Source organism: Poromitra crassiceps (genome assembly GCF_964638095.1).
Source record: "Poromitra crassiceps genome assembly, contig: HAP1_SCAFFOLD_129, whole genome shotgun sequence".
NCBI lineage: Eukaryota > Metazoa > Chordata > Actinopteri > Beryciformes > Melamphaidae > Poromitra > Poromitra crassiceps.
This window is the reverse complement of record NW_028152232.1, coordinates 30448-46454: the sequence shown is the minus strand read 5'-3', so window position 1 is coordinate 46454 and position 16007 is coordinate 30448.

Here is a 16007-nt window from a genome sequence, read left to right as displayed (position 1 = left end):
AATGTGTGAGGTAGCCTACAGAATGTGTGAGGTAGCCTACAGAATGTGTGAGGTAGCCTACAGAATGTGTGAGGTAGCCTACGTGAGGTAGCCTACAGAATGTGTGAGGTAGCCTACAGAATGTGTGAGGTAGCCTACAGAATGTGTGAGGTAGCCTACAGAATGTGTGAGGTAGCCTACGTGAGGTAGCCTACAGAATGTGTGAGGTAGCCTACAGAATGTGTGAGGTAGCCTACAGAATGTGTGAGGTAGCCTACAGAATGTGTGAGGTAGCCTACAGAATGTGTGAGGTAGCCTACAGAATGTGTGAGGTAGCCTACAGAATGTGTGAGGTAGCCTACGTGAGGTAGCCTACATAATGTGTGAGGTAGCCTACAGAATGTGTGAGGTAGCCTACAGAATGTGTGAGGTAGCCTACAGAATGTGTGAGGTAGCCTACGTGAGGTAGCCTACAGAATGTGTGAGGTAGCCTACAGAATGTGTGAGGTAGCCTACAGAATGTGTGAGGTAGCCTACGTGAGGTAGCCTACAGAATGTGTGAGGTAGCCTACAGAATGTGTGAAATACCATCAACACTATTAAAAAGAGCACATTTTGAGGGTGAGCCTCTCTCAGATGATGTCTGGGATGGGTTTCTGGAACAGGTACATTCTTGCATTTCATGTAGTAAGTATGGGCTTATTCACTTGAAGGTGGTCCACCGTCTCCACTTTACTAAAGATCTATCAGAACACCAACCCCACTTGTGAGAGGTGTCAATGTGAACCAGCCACTCTGGTACACATGTTCTGGACATGCTCCAGCTTCAGGCCTTCTGGGCAGTTTTTAAGTCCTTAAGTGACATCTATAATGTTTCCATGGAGCCACATGTTGTTGTTGTTGATTTAGTTTGAGACCTGAAGATTGTGATGGTCATCAGACATGTCTAATGAATGAATGAATGAGCTTTATTTGTCACTGTTACAAAAACAAGTTTAAGAACAACCAAATTGAAGCAATCCCCTAGGTGCGTTAGACAAGACAATACAATAAGTCAAGGTAATAAAGAGAAGGTATTTAAAAAGTAACCAGTATAATGTAGTTGCTTTTACAACCCTGCTGGCACGTCGTCTCGTTCTCTTGAACTGGAAAAGCCCACAACCTCCTTCCAACATTAGGTTGATTAATGATGTCATGTTTGACTTAAAAATGAAAAAGATCAAGTTCACTTTGAGAGGAAAGACGGAAAGGTTCTGGAAAACATGGTCTCCTGTGTCTCTATGTGAAAAATGTCAATAAACAGATACATATACATAAAAAAAATAACCATGATTTTTAGCTTTTGTTTGTTTTGTTGACTCTATTTAGTGCATGTGCACAGAAACCGTACTATGGTTCAACCACCTCCGAGGAGAGTGGGGGTCACGAGCCTCTGGCACCGTCATTTTGGGGCTCGGGGGCTGAAAAGTGGGGGAACCCTTCTTGGACTACAGGATTGAAGTACGCATGTGCCTCTGGAGAGAGAGAGAAGAGGCTGCATGCCAACTCTGTGAACGAGGCCTGATACACAGCTCTGATACGGCCAGTGACACAGGGCCGGGGATTCTGCTAGTCAGCTAGTAGTGTATGCAAAGTTTTAACTTCCCTCCATCTTGCCTGCACGAGAGCTAGCCTGGGTAAACCCAGCCCCCAGTGACCTGCTCTCAGGCTCACCCTGCTTACAGTCACAAGGCTAGTGACTGGGAACTGAGAGAGCAGGTCACGTGGGGGCTGGGTTTACCCAGGCTGCACGAGAGCTCCCTGTTCATTCACTGTACTTCCTGTACCAAATGACATCATCATGGTGCAGGAAGTACTGTGAATGAAGGTAGAGCGAGCAATAATGAGTCAAACAAAACATTGACTGATGGGAGGGGCTGTCAAGGAGTGCATGAAACCTTACTTTGTTTGTGACAAAATAAAGCTAATACCTCTGTCAGCATCATCAGCCAGCCACAAAGAAAACTGAAATATTAACCCAGCATATTTTACTTGTTGAAATGGGGGGAAAATAACATTTATTTACAATATTTACAATTACAGACTCACATATATATATATATTCACATATTAAAAAAGTAACAAGAGACATACAAAGCTTATTTATATTTTACATTTAAAAATTGACAGATAATAACATTTAAACATTTAAGCACATGTAATAGCAATAGCAAGGTCCAGAAGAAGAACCATTAAATGGTCACATACTGACCCCCACGGCTCCAAGTCAACTGACTGGACACACTTGTGACACAGACACAGGACAGATAACTGACTGGACACACTTGTGACACAGACACAGGACAGATAACTGACTGGACACGCTGCAGCAATCGATAGGTCTCTCTGGAAAGGTAGCAAACCTGACTGAAATGTCCATCACATTGATTTGACAGTTTGGCTTAGGGGTGGAAAAAAGTTCAGAGCTGTTCACTCAAGGATGCAGGTTGGGTCATTCTCTGCTCATTCTCTGTGTTTTTTTTTCGCTCCATGGGGCAGTTGTGGAGTTTTCCGGGGAAGCGTTCTCCTACCTAAACAACTGAAGTGATGCTGTGTTTCCCTGGAGGGCTCCACGCAGTGTTTGTGGAGTGGGGGACTTGGCTCGACTCTCCTGCTGTCATGGGGAGTTGAACGATACATCCCAGGCATGGCTTTCCTTCTTGGCTTCTACCAGCAACATGAGATGAACACCAAGCAGGAGCTTTCTGCATCAGTTGTTGCTGCCTCAGCAGACAGCAGAGATATGAAGCTGAAGCTCCAGAGTATACTGTACTGTATTCACCTTATGTAGCCACGCCCATTTGACCCGGTTCTGTGGCCGTCCTACGACTTCCGGCTAAAAATAATAATAAAATAAAATAAAAAATGGCTGCGCTGCTCCAATATCATCTAACTCTGAATTAACTAATAATTTAGCCAATTGTATGTAACATACCAAATAAAAGCAAACGGCAATGTCTAAGAATGCAACGCCATGTAACTGGCTCGTTAAGTCTCGCATTCCAGGGAATTACGTTAACGTGTGCGGGTCTTTATTAACGTTAATGGCTCGTGCTGCCTCGGAGGAGAGAAAACCATCCGAAACTTTCTTTGTTGGAGTCCAGGTATGTTTTACAAGAAAGTCCTCGTCATTGTCGACGATAACGTTATCTGACCTGGCTAACAGTGGATACTCCGCTTGCTTGCTGTGTACCGAGCTCAAAGTAGTAGGCTACGTTGTTTGTTTTACATCCTGCGCTGTCCGCTACAAAAACGACTCTCTTCTTCATGACGTTCTTTCATATTTGGCGCCGTGACCGCCGGAAGTGTTAGACGGACCCGGAAGAATTTGGCCCACTGTAAGGTCTGAACATAAGGTGAATACCACCAGGCTATTCCTGCTCCATTGCCGGTTGCCAGTTTTCAACACAACACAACTATGGACGGCTTTGCTGCTCCGCTCCGCTCAGCTGAACTGTCCTGGCCACACGTTGTCCCAGTTTAAGCTGTAGATGACTGCCTGCATCAGCTGCTTGCTCTTATATTTGTGTCTGACAGCCTGCAGGGAAATACAACAAGGCATTAGGTCATGATGCTACAAACCCATTTCATCTTATTGAGAGCGCACTGTTGGCAAACAACTCACCAGGAACTCTGTCTCCCCCGCATTCACAGTCAGCACATTGTGGGCAATGCGCTCCATGATTGGCTTGAGATGGGACTGGTCATACGTAGAGTAGTGCCTCTGTGTAGGGGACTACAACACAAAAGAGGAGAGATCAACTCACTCAACTGTCGCTTGATTCTTTAAGTCCCTCAATGTGCCTTACTTGCTACCTTTGACTCCTTTTGTGTCTAAACGGCAGGAAGTAAAACAGGTGCAACTAAAACACTAATGAGGGTTTCCAACTTCCAATCCATTTAGGTGTTCCTGTGCCGTGGCAATAATCAATGTCTTGCTTGCACCTGTTTTACTTCTTGCCTTTAGACACAAAATGGGTGAAATTGATGGGAAGTGAAATAGTCTCATAGATTTCAGTGAACTTACCCATGGCAGGTTTTCCAGCAGCTGCTGGGAGAAGCAGAGGGAGGCAGCAGCTATCTCAGAGGGCAGGTGATGCACCAACTCGTAGTCGAGCAGAGCCACGTCTATGAAATAGTTAGCCAGCATGGTGGTCTCTAGGGAAGACTAGACACACAGAAGACAGTCACTTGACACCAATGACATAAACACTACATGTACATGAAGACAGGAGACAACATTCAAACTCTCCAGCTTCTATTCATAATATATATATATACTATATACCCATACATACATACACATACATACACAGTACACACACAGTACACACACACACACACACACACACACACACACACACACACACACACACACACACACACACACACACACAGTAAAATGCCTTCTACCAATGGCCATAAATGCATAGTATTCATCCCCAAGGTATGGGAAGTATTGAATAGACAAACTCACATTTGCAACCTTGGAAGCCCTCCTAAGGAAGTCAAGAGGCAGAGGACATCCCAGGTTAAAGTTGAGGCTCTTCAACATCTTCCGCTCCATTGCCAGAATCTGCTCCTTTGTGAATTGATTGGCCGTCATGTTGGCCAAGTCTGCAACCTGTGGAACCTGACAGTAGACCTCCTCATACTTTGATGCCACGAGAATGGCAGCCACACCGACAAGACGCAGGTCTTTAGGAGGCACTGGCTGGACCTGCAACACATGAAGAAATTGTTAAGCTAGTTCAGGGGTCCCCAAACATTTCCATACCAAGGTCCCCCAAAAAGCATTAGCCTTTGGCCGTGGCCCCCCTATTGCAAGAAGACAATACTATTGAAAATGTCAAAAATCACATCCATACAACGTCAGAATATATTTCCTTACTTTTATTAATCTAATAACTTAATAATTACATTTATATCCCAAACTTTTCTCATTTCTTCATATTCAATATTTTTGTTTTCCATTATAAACATTGTTGCAGACTATATTACCCACACCAGGGGGAAATGACAATGAATGTGATGACGTTTTGACTGGCAGGCAATTAAGTAGATGGGCATAGCAAATTAACACTACACCTAATATAATTATACTGTAGTATTAACAAATATAACTGAATAATTTCCTTCCCCATCAAGATGATTTTTTTAAGCGTTTCCATTCATTTGCTGAGGCCCCCCTAGTGCCCCCCGGCCCCCACTTTGAAAACCACTGAGCTAGTTCACAGAAAGCTAACCAAGAACACTTTTAAAACTGTAGCTGTACCTGGAGGAAGCCATCAAAGATGGCGATCGCGAGGTGCAATGTCTCCTGAACCAGTTGGGAGCGGGAGTGAAGCTGGATTATCCAGTCAACTAGACCAGCTCGCATGTGCCCAGTGATTTTGGAACGCTGGAGGTACTTTGGTCGCACTGCCTGTTGCACCTGTGGAGAGACAGTTGTCATATAAAATACACACTCCAATGCCAAAGAACCAGCATAGCAGCTCACTTACACTGATCAGGGTGGGATTAGATCAGGGGTCAGCAACCTATGGTATGTGAAGGGCTAACCAGTGGCACAGCAGTGCACAGTAGCAGCAATAAGTGCACAATTGAGATTGTTTTTGTAGAAATGTTGAAGTGCCCTCCCAAATGACCATTTCACAGCCATTTGCAGTTACTATTTTTATTTAATGAATGTATTACCTCAAGGCGCTGCAGATAGGAATAAATGTCTTTGACATATTCGGAGCAGAACTCTGGCTTGTCTCCATCCAGCTCATCAATGTCTTCTATACCCACGGGGGAGGACAGGTATTCAGGTGCTTCTGCCTGGATTTGACCATGACAGTTCTCCATCTGTACTGGGTTTTCCTCTTCTGTGAGGCTGCTCAAGTCTGCAGACCTTCGGGGAACGCAACCAAAGAGGGCCTCCCTCGCCCTGGTGACGAATCGCCTTGCAGAAATCTAGAAATAAAATAAAGCTATTATCACTATTAAGATCAGCATAGTCAATAAGGTCTAGCACAAGTCTGGTGTTATTAGAGATATGTCTATTCTTCATAAAAAACAACTTGGGTTTCATCGATGTGGTCCAATACAGGTTTTAATCTTCTGGCAAAGATCTGAGCAAGGATTTTATAATCATTATTAAGAAGGCAGATAGGCCGCCAATATGCTGCAACATTATTTGTCCACCAGATGGCGAGATAGATGTCAATTTGATGACTTGTCTTCAATCTTGATCTTGTGGTAGAGTCTGTATTGGAAAAACTGTGCCCCGGTGTTACAAGTGCCTATCGATCTTTTCCTGACTACATTAAAACCATTGCAAAGGATGTTTAAGTAAATTGTTAATCTAGAATGTTTTAATTTCAAACCTTGATCCGCTGTTTGATGCTGACAAGCCTGGAGCGTCTGGGCTCCTCCGCTCTGTGAGAAACCTCCTGCTTCCTCACAATGACCTGCTTCACACTGGGCTTCTCAGTCTGCTTCACCCTGATGGACCTGCATGCATCCACACTACATCCATACAGCAAAGCAGGGAGGTTCAGATCATGCCCACTGAGACAGCGAGGCCTGGCAAGTTCAATAGTCTTATACAACTGAGGGCACTTACCTGTAGGGCAGTTGAGGGTCATGGTCTGATGACTCCATGCTGTCTGTAGAGCCGCTCACAATCATGTGAGCCCTCTGGAATTGGCTCGGTGTGGAAACACTGTGGGGAGTTTGACTCGTCTCATTGAAGGAGCATGCTGGAGTTGATGTCTGGACAAAGATATGAAGGCCATGAATGCAGGGGAACAGGTCTGAGGGTTCCCACACATTTTTAAACATCAAATTCAACGACTTTTCAAGGGCCTTCCAGGCACAATTGCCTCAAATTCAAGGACCCCACACGGATCAAGGTTAATTACTATTGATATATTCAATTATATATATATATATTGAATTTTGACCGAGCTACCCCCTTGTATGTAACACATTGATGTGATGAATGGTTTACACTTTAGATTAGGGGATGCAGAAAGCCTTGTAAATTAATTGTAAATGATTTACACATAATTTATTAACAGGTAAGAAACACTTCATTTTCTAAAGGTTTATAGATGACTTACAACGCATTTGTGATATGTTAACATAACATTTATGAATCATCTACAAATGTATATTCATGTTTTGTAAGTGATGAGTTCATCATTAACTAAAGGCTTATAAATGACTTACGACTGAACGTTATTATAAAGTGTTACCAGAATGTTATGACAACTAGCAGGCTTTACAGAAGCTCACGTATGACAATTAATAACAAGAGAGAGGCTTGAATGTGTTGTTAAAAAAAGAACTTAAAGGTACATTAAGTGATGTTTTTGTGTTCAAATTGACTGTTAAAGTCAGTGTTAAATGGCTCTATATTCTGACAGCAATCACTGAAATAGAGTGTTTGGTCAGTGACTTGAAAGCCCCGACGCCCTGCTGTCCTCTGTATCTCTCTCCTGTAGTCCTGCATGCAGGGCGGATGTATCTCCACAACCATAACTAGAGACTGAATAGAGACTCACGGATGGCGGTGTTGGATTCGGGGTGAAAAGTACATAATATCCTTTTAAAGGCATCGCGGTGTGACCTTCCTTTTCCAAGACAATGTCAAATGTTAACTCTGATTGGATAGTTTGAGGTCGGCACCAATTTTGATCCAATCAGAGAAAAGTTGACATTTTCTGGGAAACGGAAGGTCAGATCGCGATGCCTATAAATCCAATCCAACGCCGCCATCCGTGAGTCTCTACGAGTTACGGTTGTGGAGATACATCCGCCCTGCCTGCAGGACTACAGGAGAGAGATAGAGGACAGCGGGGGGTTGGGGGTTTCAAGTCACTGACCAAACACTCTATTTCAGTGATTGCTGTCAGAAAAAATATAGAGCCATTCAACACTTATTTGAACACAAAAACATTGCTGAATGTACCTTATTTTAACACAAAAACATTGCTGAATGTACCTTTAAATGTGTATTCTTGCACAAAAGACATTCAAGCACTTTGAATGAGTCATGTGTATTTCTGTAAAATTTTAAACACTTTCAGGCCTTGACTACCCCCTTTAAATTCACACACTTTCAGGGATTTCAAATACCAGTGGGAACCGTGTCAGTGTGTACGTTTTCCAACTTGGTACCTACCACACTACTACTCGTACTCCTCTGTGGACTCTTTACCACAGCTGCAAGTGGAGTGAGGAGATCAGCAGCTTGGAGGCTCTCCTGTAGCAGTCTGCCCCAGTCTGGAGATGGGCTGGATGGGTAGGCCGTCCAGTGGTTACAGCTCTTCTGGGGACTGGCTATCATCTGAACTGCTGGTCTGGCTGCAGCGACGTCAGCCTTCTGGCAGCTTGGGAAAATCACTGGGCTAGGCTTGGCTGGAACGTAGAGGTGCTGCTGAAATGATAGATTCACAGTTTAGGCCTTTAGCTGGTGCTCTTATCAAAAAGAGACCTGCAATCATTGCAACAGCTTCAATTTCTAGAGAACCAAAAATGACAAGCAACAGAAAATAAGGAGTGCATAGGTCATTGCCCTCAGTGTCCATATAGTAGTGCTGTCAATATAAAATGATCATATGAAAGCAAAGTGCTCGTAAAAGACATAAGACAAGAGCTGAGATAGAAGATTGTTTCGAGAAAGTAGAGAGTAAATAATTTGCAGTGTGGGCCATTCTTGAAGGGATGAGTAAATATACATTTATTATACAAATCAAAGTAATGAATGTGGCAAATAAGCAATCAAATATTCATAAAATGCATGTCCTTCATTCTAAGTTATATCTAATACATTTGATCAGTGTTAATGAAATGCATCTGTAAGCATCATGTGCTCTCATAGTAGAGCTGGTAGTCAAATCAACTGTTAGAAAGTGAATATAAGTATTAAGTAATAATGAAAAGTCATTGATCAAAGTAATCAGATTCACTGAAATAGACATGGACACAGAAAGTAACATTCTGGTCCATTTGTGCTGAGGAATAACAAGACGACTGAGGGTAAAGACCTACCTGATTAGAGCTGGATGTGGGCTTGATGCTGACCGTCTGGTTGGCCAGCACATGGTCTGCAGCGCACACTTTACTGCCCCCTGCCCCGTCTCTGGAGGACACTTTTGGTGGAGGACACTTTTGATGAAAGTGGACGGCCGTCCAGGTGGCAGTTTTCTCCAGGGAGGCCGCATGGCAGGTGCTGAGCGGGCCCACCGGGGGCTTCCAAGCCTTCTGCTTGGAGACAGAAAGCTGGGAAGAGAGCTGTGGAACTGGGGGATGGCAAAAGTTGTAGAAGAATTTAAGTCTAATGTATATAGCAGCATTTGGGTTGATGATGATGATGATAATAATAATAATATTGTATAGCACTTTCTTAAGAGGTTTGGGGGGAAACATCTCAGAACATCACCTACTGCACACTTACTTTAGCCGAGACTGGACAGTATAACGACTAATTCTATGATTATTTCAACAGTGAACAGCTTAGTACAAAAACACCACAAACAACTGTGGGAATACAACAAGTGTGTTCAAACCTCTGTTGGTGAGCTCAGCAAACGGCGCCCTGGGCCTTTTAGCTGCAGCTGGTCGGTCTGCTATATTCTTCTGCTGCAGGTTCTCCCTGCGCACCCGAGTCAGCTCCTGCAGCTCCAGCAGTCTCTGGTTGGCAAAAGAATGTAATTTTAAATATAGTTATTCCAGTGGCTGCTTTATACCTGTTGGAGAAAATATAAGTTCATCTCCCCTCCTCCTAATCAATAAGCTATAAGCTATAATTGCATACACATAATTAATGCTATGAGTCATTAGTCATAAGACATCTCACAAATGTATATTTGCACTATGCAGAGACACATAACTAGCTTATCAAGCAGGATATTTCTCCCCTTTGCTCTGGCCTTCAGAGGGCTCAGCATGACAATGGCCATGAGACAGGAACACTTGCTGATACAGACAGGAGCCCTGTAGGCTCCAAGTCAGGTCAGACTGCAGGACGCACACACATTTATCCCCCCCTCCTCTCTCTGTTTCTCTCTGCCTTCCTTTGCCTATTCATAGCTTTCAAGGGGCATTACGTGCTGCCGGGAACGCCCACCTGACGGTCAAAAAAAAAACTTGTTCATTCCGCTGCCCGCCGAGTCGACTAGTTTCTCACGCTGTGTTTGTTCAGCCGTTTGTACACACGTCTTTGCGGCCAACATTTCATCAAAGGTAAGCTCAAGTAACGTTACAATAATGATTAAAATACCCCGTTAACATTACTTGAGCTTACCTTTGATGAAATGTTGGCCGCAAAAACGTGTGTACTTTGATGGTAGAAAAAAAGCCATTTGCCCTCCCCAGCGACTGAACCACGTCTAATCGCACAAATCCACAACCTCCTCCTGTCTGAGTTTTCTTTCTCCGACGGGATTCTGTAAAAGCACAAGCCAGGCGTGTCTCCTCGTCGGTTAGTGCAACCGATAGCACAACAGGTATCTGGCATTTTGGCTGAACAAACACAGCGTGAGAAACTAGTCGACTCGGCGGGCAGCGGAATGAACAAGTTTTTTTTTTGACCGTCAGGTGGGCGTTCCCGGCAGCACGTAACGCCCCTTGAAAGCTATGAATAAACTTTAAAGCATATGTCAAACTGTCAGTCATCACTGAATATTTGGACTCTGTACATTGATCAGATGGTACATTGAGATTCAGTCTCTTCTATAATGCAGTTATAGGAGAATGTTATGGTAATAAATATACTTTTATAAGACATCTTTCTGGACTCCTGGCTTCAGTTTATTTGGTTTATATTAGCTGTTACGTATATTATTAGCGGATGAGGAGTGGTAATTCCATTCTCTAACAATACCGAACAGAAATGTGCTTATCCAACCGTAAAAACCCAGAGATCCCATTTTCTGATCTGAAAGCTGAGGTGGAACATGGTGAGCTTGTACAGTCTTTCCAATGAGACATGAATGTGCATTATATAGTCACCACTGAAACTGCACTACCTAACCCATCCTGACATTTACACAGAGCAAAACAGTCTCAGAGCCTAAATGACCCCATTGACAAAAATCTATTATCTTAAAAATATTAAAACGATAGAAATTATAGTGAAAATGTTGTGCCCACTATGTTATACTATCGACTTCGAGTGTGTTTAAGCCTTTGTTCACACAGGACGCCGAACGTAAGTAGAACTGAAGCTTGAAGCAGCACAAGCTGAACTGACACCTAACTGTTCACACAAGAAGCCTTCTCTTTTCCTCTCAGCGCCTACTCTCGCGCCTTGAACCCGCCCACAACTCCCATTGACTTCATGCCTGGCTTCACGCGTCACGCTTGGAAAATAGGCGTGAATCCTGAACGATCGCTTGAGCAAGGCGTGAGCGTGGCTTTGGCGAGGCTTCAGCGTGACACGTGCGCGGGTAGTGTGAACGGCTTCGCCTGTTAACAAGGACGCCTAAATGAAACGTGTGGGTTCAGCGTAGGTAGAGCTTAGGTTGAGCGTTGCTTCGGCCTCCTGTGTGAACGGGGACTAACTTTTGGAAAACTGTATGCATGAACATGTTGAATATGAGCAAGTGCATGAAATTAATTACTGTATTCACCTTATGTAGCCCCACCCACTTGACCCATTGTCTCATGACTTCCTGTTTTACCTGCTAAAACTAGTCTGACTCACCTGGTCAAACCTAGTTTGACTCACATATGAGTCAGACTAGGTTTATGAGTCACAGGAAGTGTAAACACAATCAGAACTTCCAATAGACTAGGGATGCAGGGGTTAACCGGTTTGACTATTAACCGTGATTTCAAACGTCACGGTTATATAACCGCAGAGGCTCCGTAACACCGGGTGTTTTGTTGTCAAAATAAGTCCGTCAGTTTAAACTCCCATGCGGCGCAGACAGCGCTGGAACGAGAGGAACCGGTCTCTCGCTTCGTTTCCGCACGGACTATTTTAGCGGGTGCACAAAACACAGCTCTCCCACCAGTCTGCTCCCAATAGCATAGCCATGGACGTCAGCCAAACATAAACTTTTCAGAGACGTGCGCGATGCGACAGTCGCCTGACACGAACTGTGGTCTCCGTGGCCTCTTAATTTGATTACTGAACGGCCATCGATGTAACGACGTAACGCTAGTTAGTTATCTCTCCCTTGCCTACGCTAGCATTACAGCTAACGTAATGGCAGAGCCTGAGAGACCACAAGCAACTCAAAGAGATGATCTCTTCCCCCCCAAAACATGTCTAAAGTAATCGGTATGGCAGCATTTCGGTTACAAAAAGGACACCCAGGGTGTTGTTAAAGATGACGGCTCCCCAATCTGCAAAACCTGCCGAAGTCGCAGTCGCAGCTAAGGGCTCCAACACCTCCAACCTTCTACAACACCTGCATAACGTTAGATGATTAAAAATGAATAATAATTAAACTAATAGGCATGGATGAGGATGACACAGTTGATGATAACACTCAAGTGTATTACCCACATTCGTTATATTTCGCATAGGAGGTGACTAAAAGTTAATCAACATTTACACTAAAAGATAAGTTAGATCTGTTTGTCCACCAGGTTTTACAAGTTCTCTACTCAGGTGATCCAAAAGAAATGTAGAAAAATAATACACCTGCCTGACTATGTTTTGTTCCAAAGAGATCTACTGTCATAAATATTACAGTCAGACTTTGTTTATTTTATTTATCATTTTGGACAAATATTTGCCTTTATTTACCTTTCAAAAGACAGCAACATTTAAACAATGCATGGACAATACAATAAAACCTCTGTTCAAAGAATGCTCATGTGATTTTTATACGTCCATAAATAATCGTGAAACCGTGATAATCGTGGTTTTTTTCTCAGACTATAATCATACATCAAAAAAAATAATCGATGCATCCCTACAATAGACCCATTTCATGGGGGCCATTTTGTGCCGAAAAGACAGGGTAAACACAGGTGCAAGCAACACACTAATGAGGGTTTCCAAATTCCAATCATTGGAAGTTGGAAACCCTCATTAGTGTTTTGCTTGCACCTGTGTTTACCCTGTCTTTTTGGCACAAAATGGCCCCCGTGAAATGGGTCTATTGTGTTTACAGTACACTTCCTGTTAGTATCTCAAGCCAGACTCTACACAATATTTTGTGTCGAAAAGGCAGGGTAAACACAGGTGCAAGCAAAACACTAATGAGGGCTTCAAACTTCCATGATTGGAATGTGGAAACCCTCATTAGTGTTTTGCTTGCACCTGTGTTTATTCTGCCTTTTCGACACAAAATGGCCTCCGTGAAAAGGGTCTATTCTAGCGTGACCTCTAGTGGTAAATCAAATCTATGCTGTGACACAGAATCCTAGTTTGAGGACTTGTATTTGTTCCTGTATGAGACCTGGAATTTTGTGTGATTCGTCATGTGGCTGGCTCATTCAAATAAGGCCAAATAGGGCAGTGGTTCTCAACTGGTCTACTAGCCTCACGACCCACATTTTTCCTTAGTCATTAAGTCGTGACCCAATTTTCAGAATTTAGCCTCACTTTGTGGAGTCATTTAGTCACTTCACAACAAGGTAGCATGGCATGTTGGTACCAATGGATACCTCAGGTCTCCTAGTTTATGGTACCAATACTGTATCTTCACTCCTCAATGAGTAGAACTTTTTTTTTTTATCTCATGCACACATCCGCGACCCACTCAAAATGGCCCTGCGACCCACTTTTGGGTCCCGACCCACCAGTTGAGAAGCGCTGAAATAGGGTGACTAGATGGGGAGATAACAGGAGAGTGAAAGCCCTAGTAGTAGTTAAATCACACAATTTAGCTAGCTACTCATTTTGCTGGGGACTCCCCTGCGACCACTCGTCAAGCTGACGTTCGAATATCGACTCGACATATCAAATCTCAGTGGTACTAGCATGCTACTAGCTGCCACGGCCAGGCTCCAAGTCAAGGCTCACGGTACAAGTGCGTTTAGTTGGGATTAAGCTAGCACTTGTAGCGTTCACAGCTAGCATTAACGTTAACGTTATCTTGGCGAAGCACTTTTTCGGTTAAGTTAATCAGGGTGACGTGAATATACTACAGAGCAGCCTTGACTTGAATGCTGTTCAAAAATAAAGATATTGAGAGTTTAAAATTAAAAACGGCTCTGCAACTAACGCTATTCTCTAACGTTAGTCAGGCTGCAATGTCACCAAATCACGATGACATCGACAAATAAAGCGTCTCTTGTCTGTTAATTTGAAAATAATTGTCGTTCTTTGATTTACCTGATCTTGGTATAAATCCATTCCACAAAAATCCAAAAAACAACTACAGTAGTTGAAAGTCTACTCGGAGTCAATGAACGGAGTTCAGTTAGATTTGCTCTGGTCAAGTTGATCTTCAGTGGACTTTTGCATTTCAAAGCCGCTAGCGACTTCCGGGTATAACTTTCAAAATAAAGCCATTATCGATGTGAGGTGGGCAGCAGTTAGCCTCGAGTAAAACATTTGTGTAAACCTTATTTTTACAGTCTATGGTGTAAACTAAAACAGTGTCATGCTGAGTCTATGGTTGAAACAAAAGTAGTCCGAAAAGCGAGACTCATGTATATATAAACAGAACTTCCGGTCACAACCTTCAAAATAAAATACTTATTGGCGAAGCAATGTTGCGTTGTTTTTGGGCGGTGTGATCAGTCAGTGGATGTGATTCATACCAATTCCTACTGTTAAATGGAAAAATAGCGAATAATCACTTTTTTTAACTTCCTTATTGATCAGAAAAAATAAAATAAAACCAGACTATTGTACATCTGATTTGTTTATTAATTTCACTGCCAGTTGGGTTGACATGGAGACACTGCCACCTAGAGGACTAAATTAGTTTTTTTTTCCACAGACAGAAGCATAGAGCATAGTGCTTCACATGTGCAGAGAGCAACATCAATAAAAGTGGGCACATTACAGTAAGCCACGTAATATGACAACAAAAAATGCAATACGGAATGCAAACAGTGAAGTTATAAGAATAAAACACAATAAACAATGACAATATGATTGCCTAATACACAGAGCAATAAATACCCATGGTAAGTAAAGTGCAAGACAATGAGAAAATATAGTGCAAACTAGCAGTTAGTAAATGCCTGTTTGAACAGATATGTCTTTATCTGGCTTATAAATGAGTCCTGCGGTCTTCTTCGGTTTCTGCTTGTAGCGGAGCATCTTTTGATGTTACTATCACTCTTGTGAACAGGACGGGAAAATATTTGTCTAAAGATTGCGTTTGAGCAGGGCTAACAGGGTGTCTAGGCATAAACAAGTTACATTTAAGACCTTTTTAATAGATACATACCTAGTCTCGACGCCAGACCCATCTGGTGATTTGGTGCAAAACAACCTGGTGTTAAATGCTCAAAAAACAATGGAGATGATTGTGGATTACAGGAGGAACAAAGCCCCACCTTCCCCCATCACCCTGGGTGACTCCCCAGTCAACACTGTGGAGTCCTTCCACTTCCTGGGGACCATCATCAGCCAGGACCTAAAATAGGAGCTGAACATCAGAGCTCTCACCAAGAAGGCACAACAGAGGATGTACTTTGTGCGGCAGCTGAAGAAAGTCAAAGTGCCAAAGGCCACGATGGTGCACTTCTACACCTCCATCGTTGAGTCCATCCTCACCTCCTCCATCACCGTCTGGTATGCTGCTGCCACTCAAAAAGACATCAACAGACTTCAGCGCATCATCCGCTGCGCTGAAAAGATAATCGGATGCAACCTGCCATCCCTCCAGGACCTGCATGCAGCCAGGACACTGAAGCGGTCTCGCAAGATCATGGCTGACCCCTCCCACCCTGGCCACAAACTCTTTAAGACACTCCCCCACGGCAAGTGACTGAGGTCTGCCAAGACCAGAACCACCCGCCAGTGCCGCCACAAGACCAGCTTCTTCCCAACCGCCATCAGCCTCACCAACAAGGCCCGG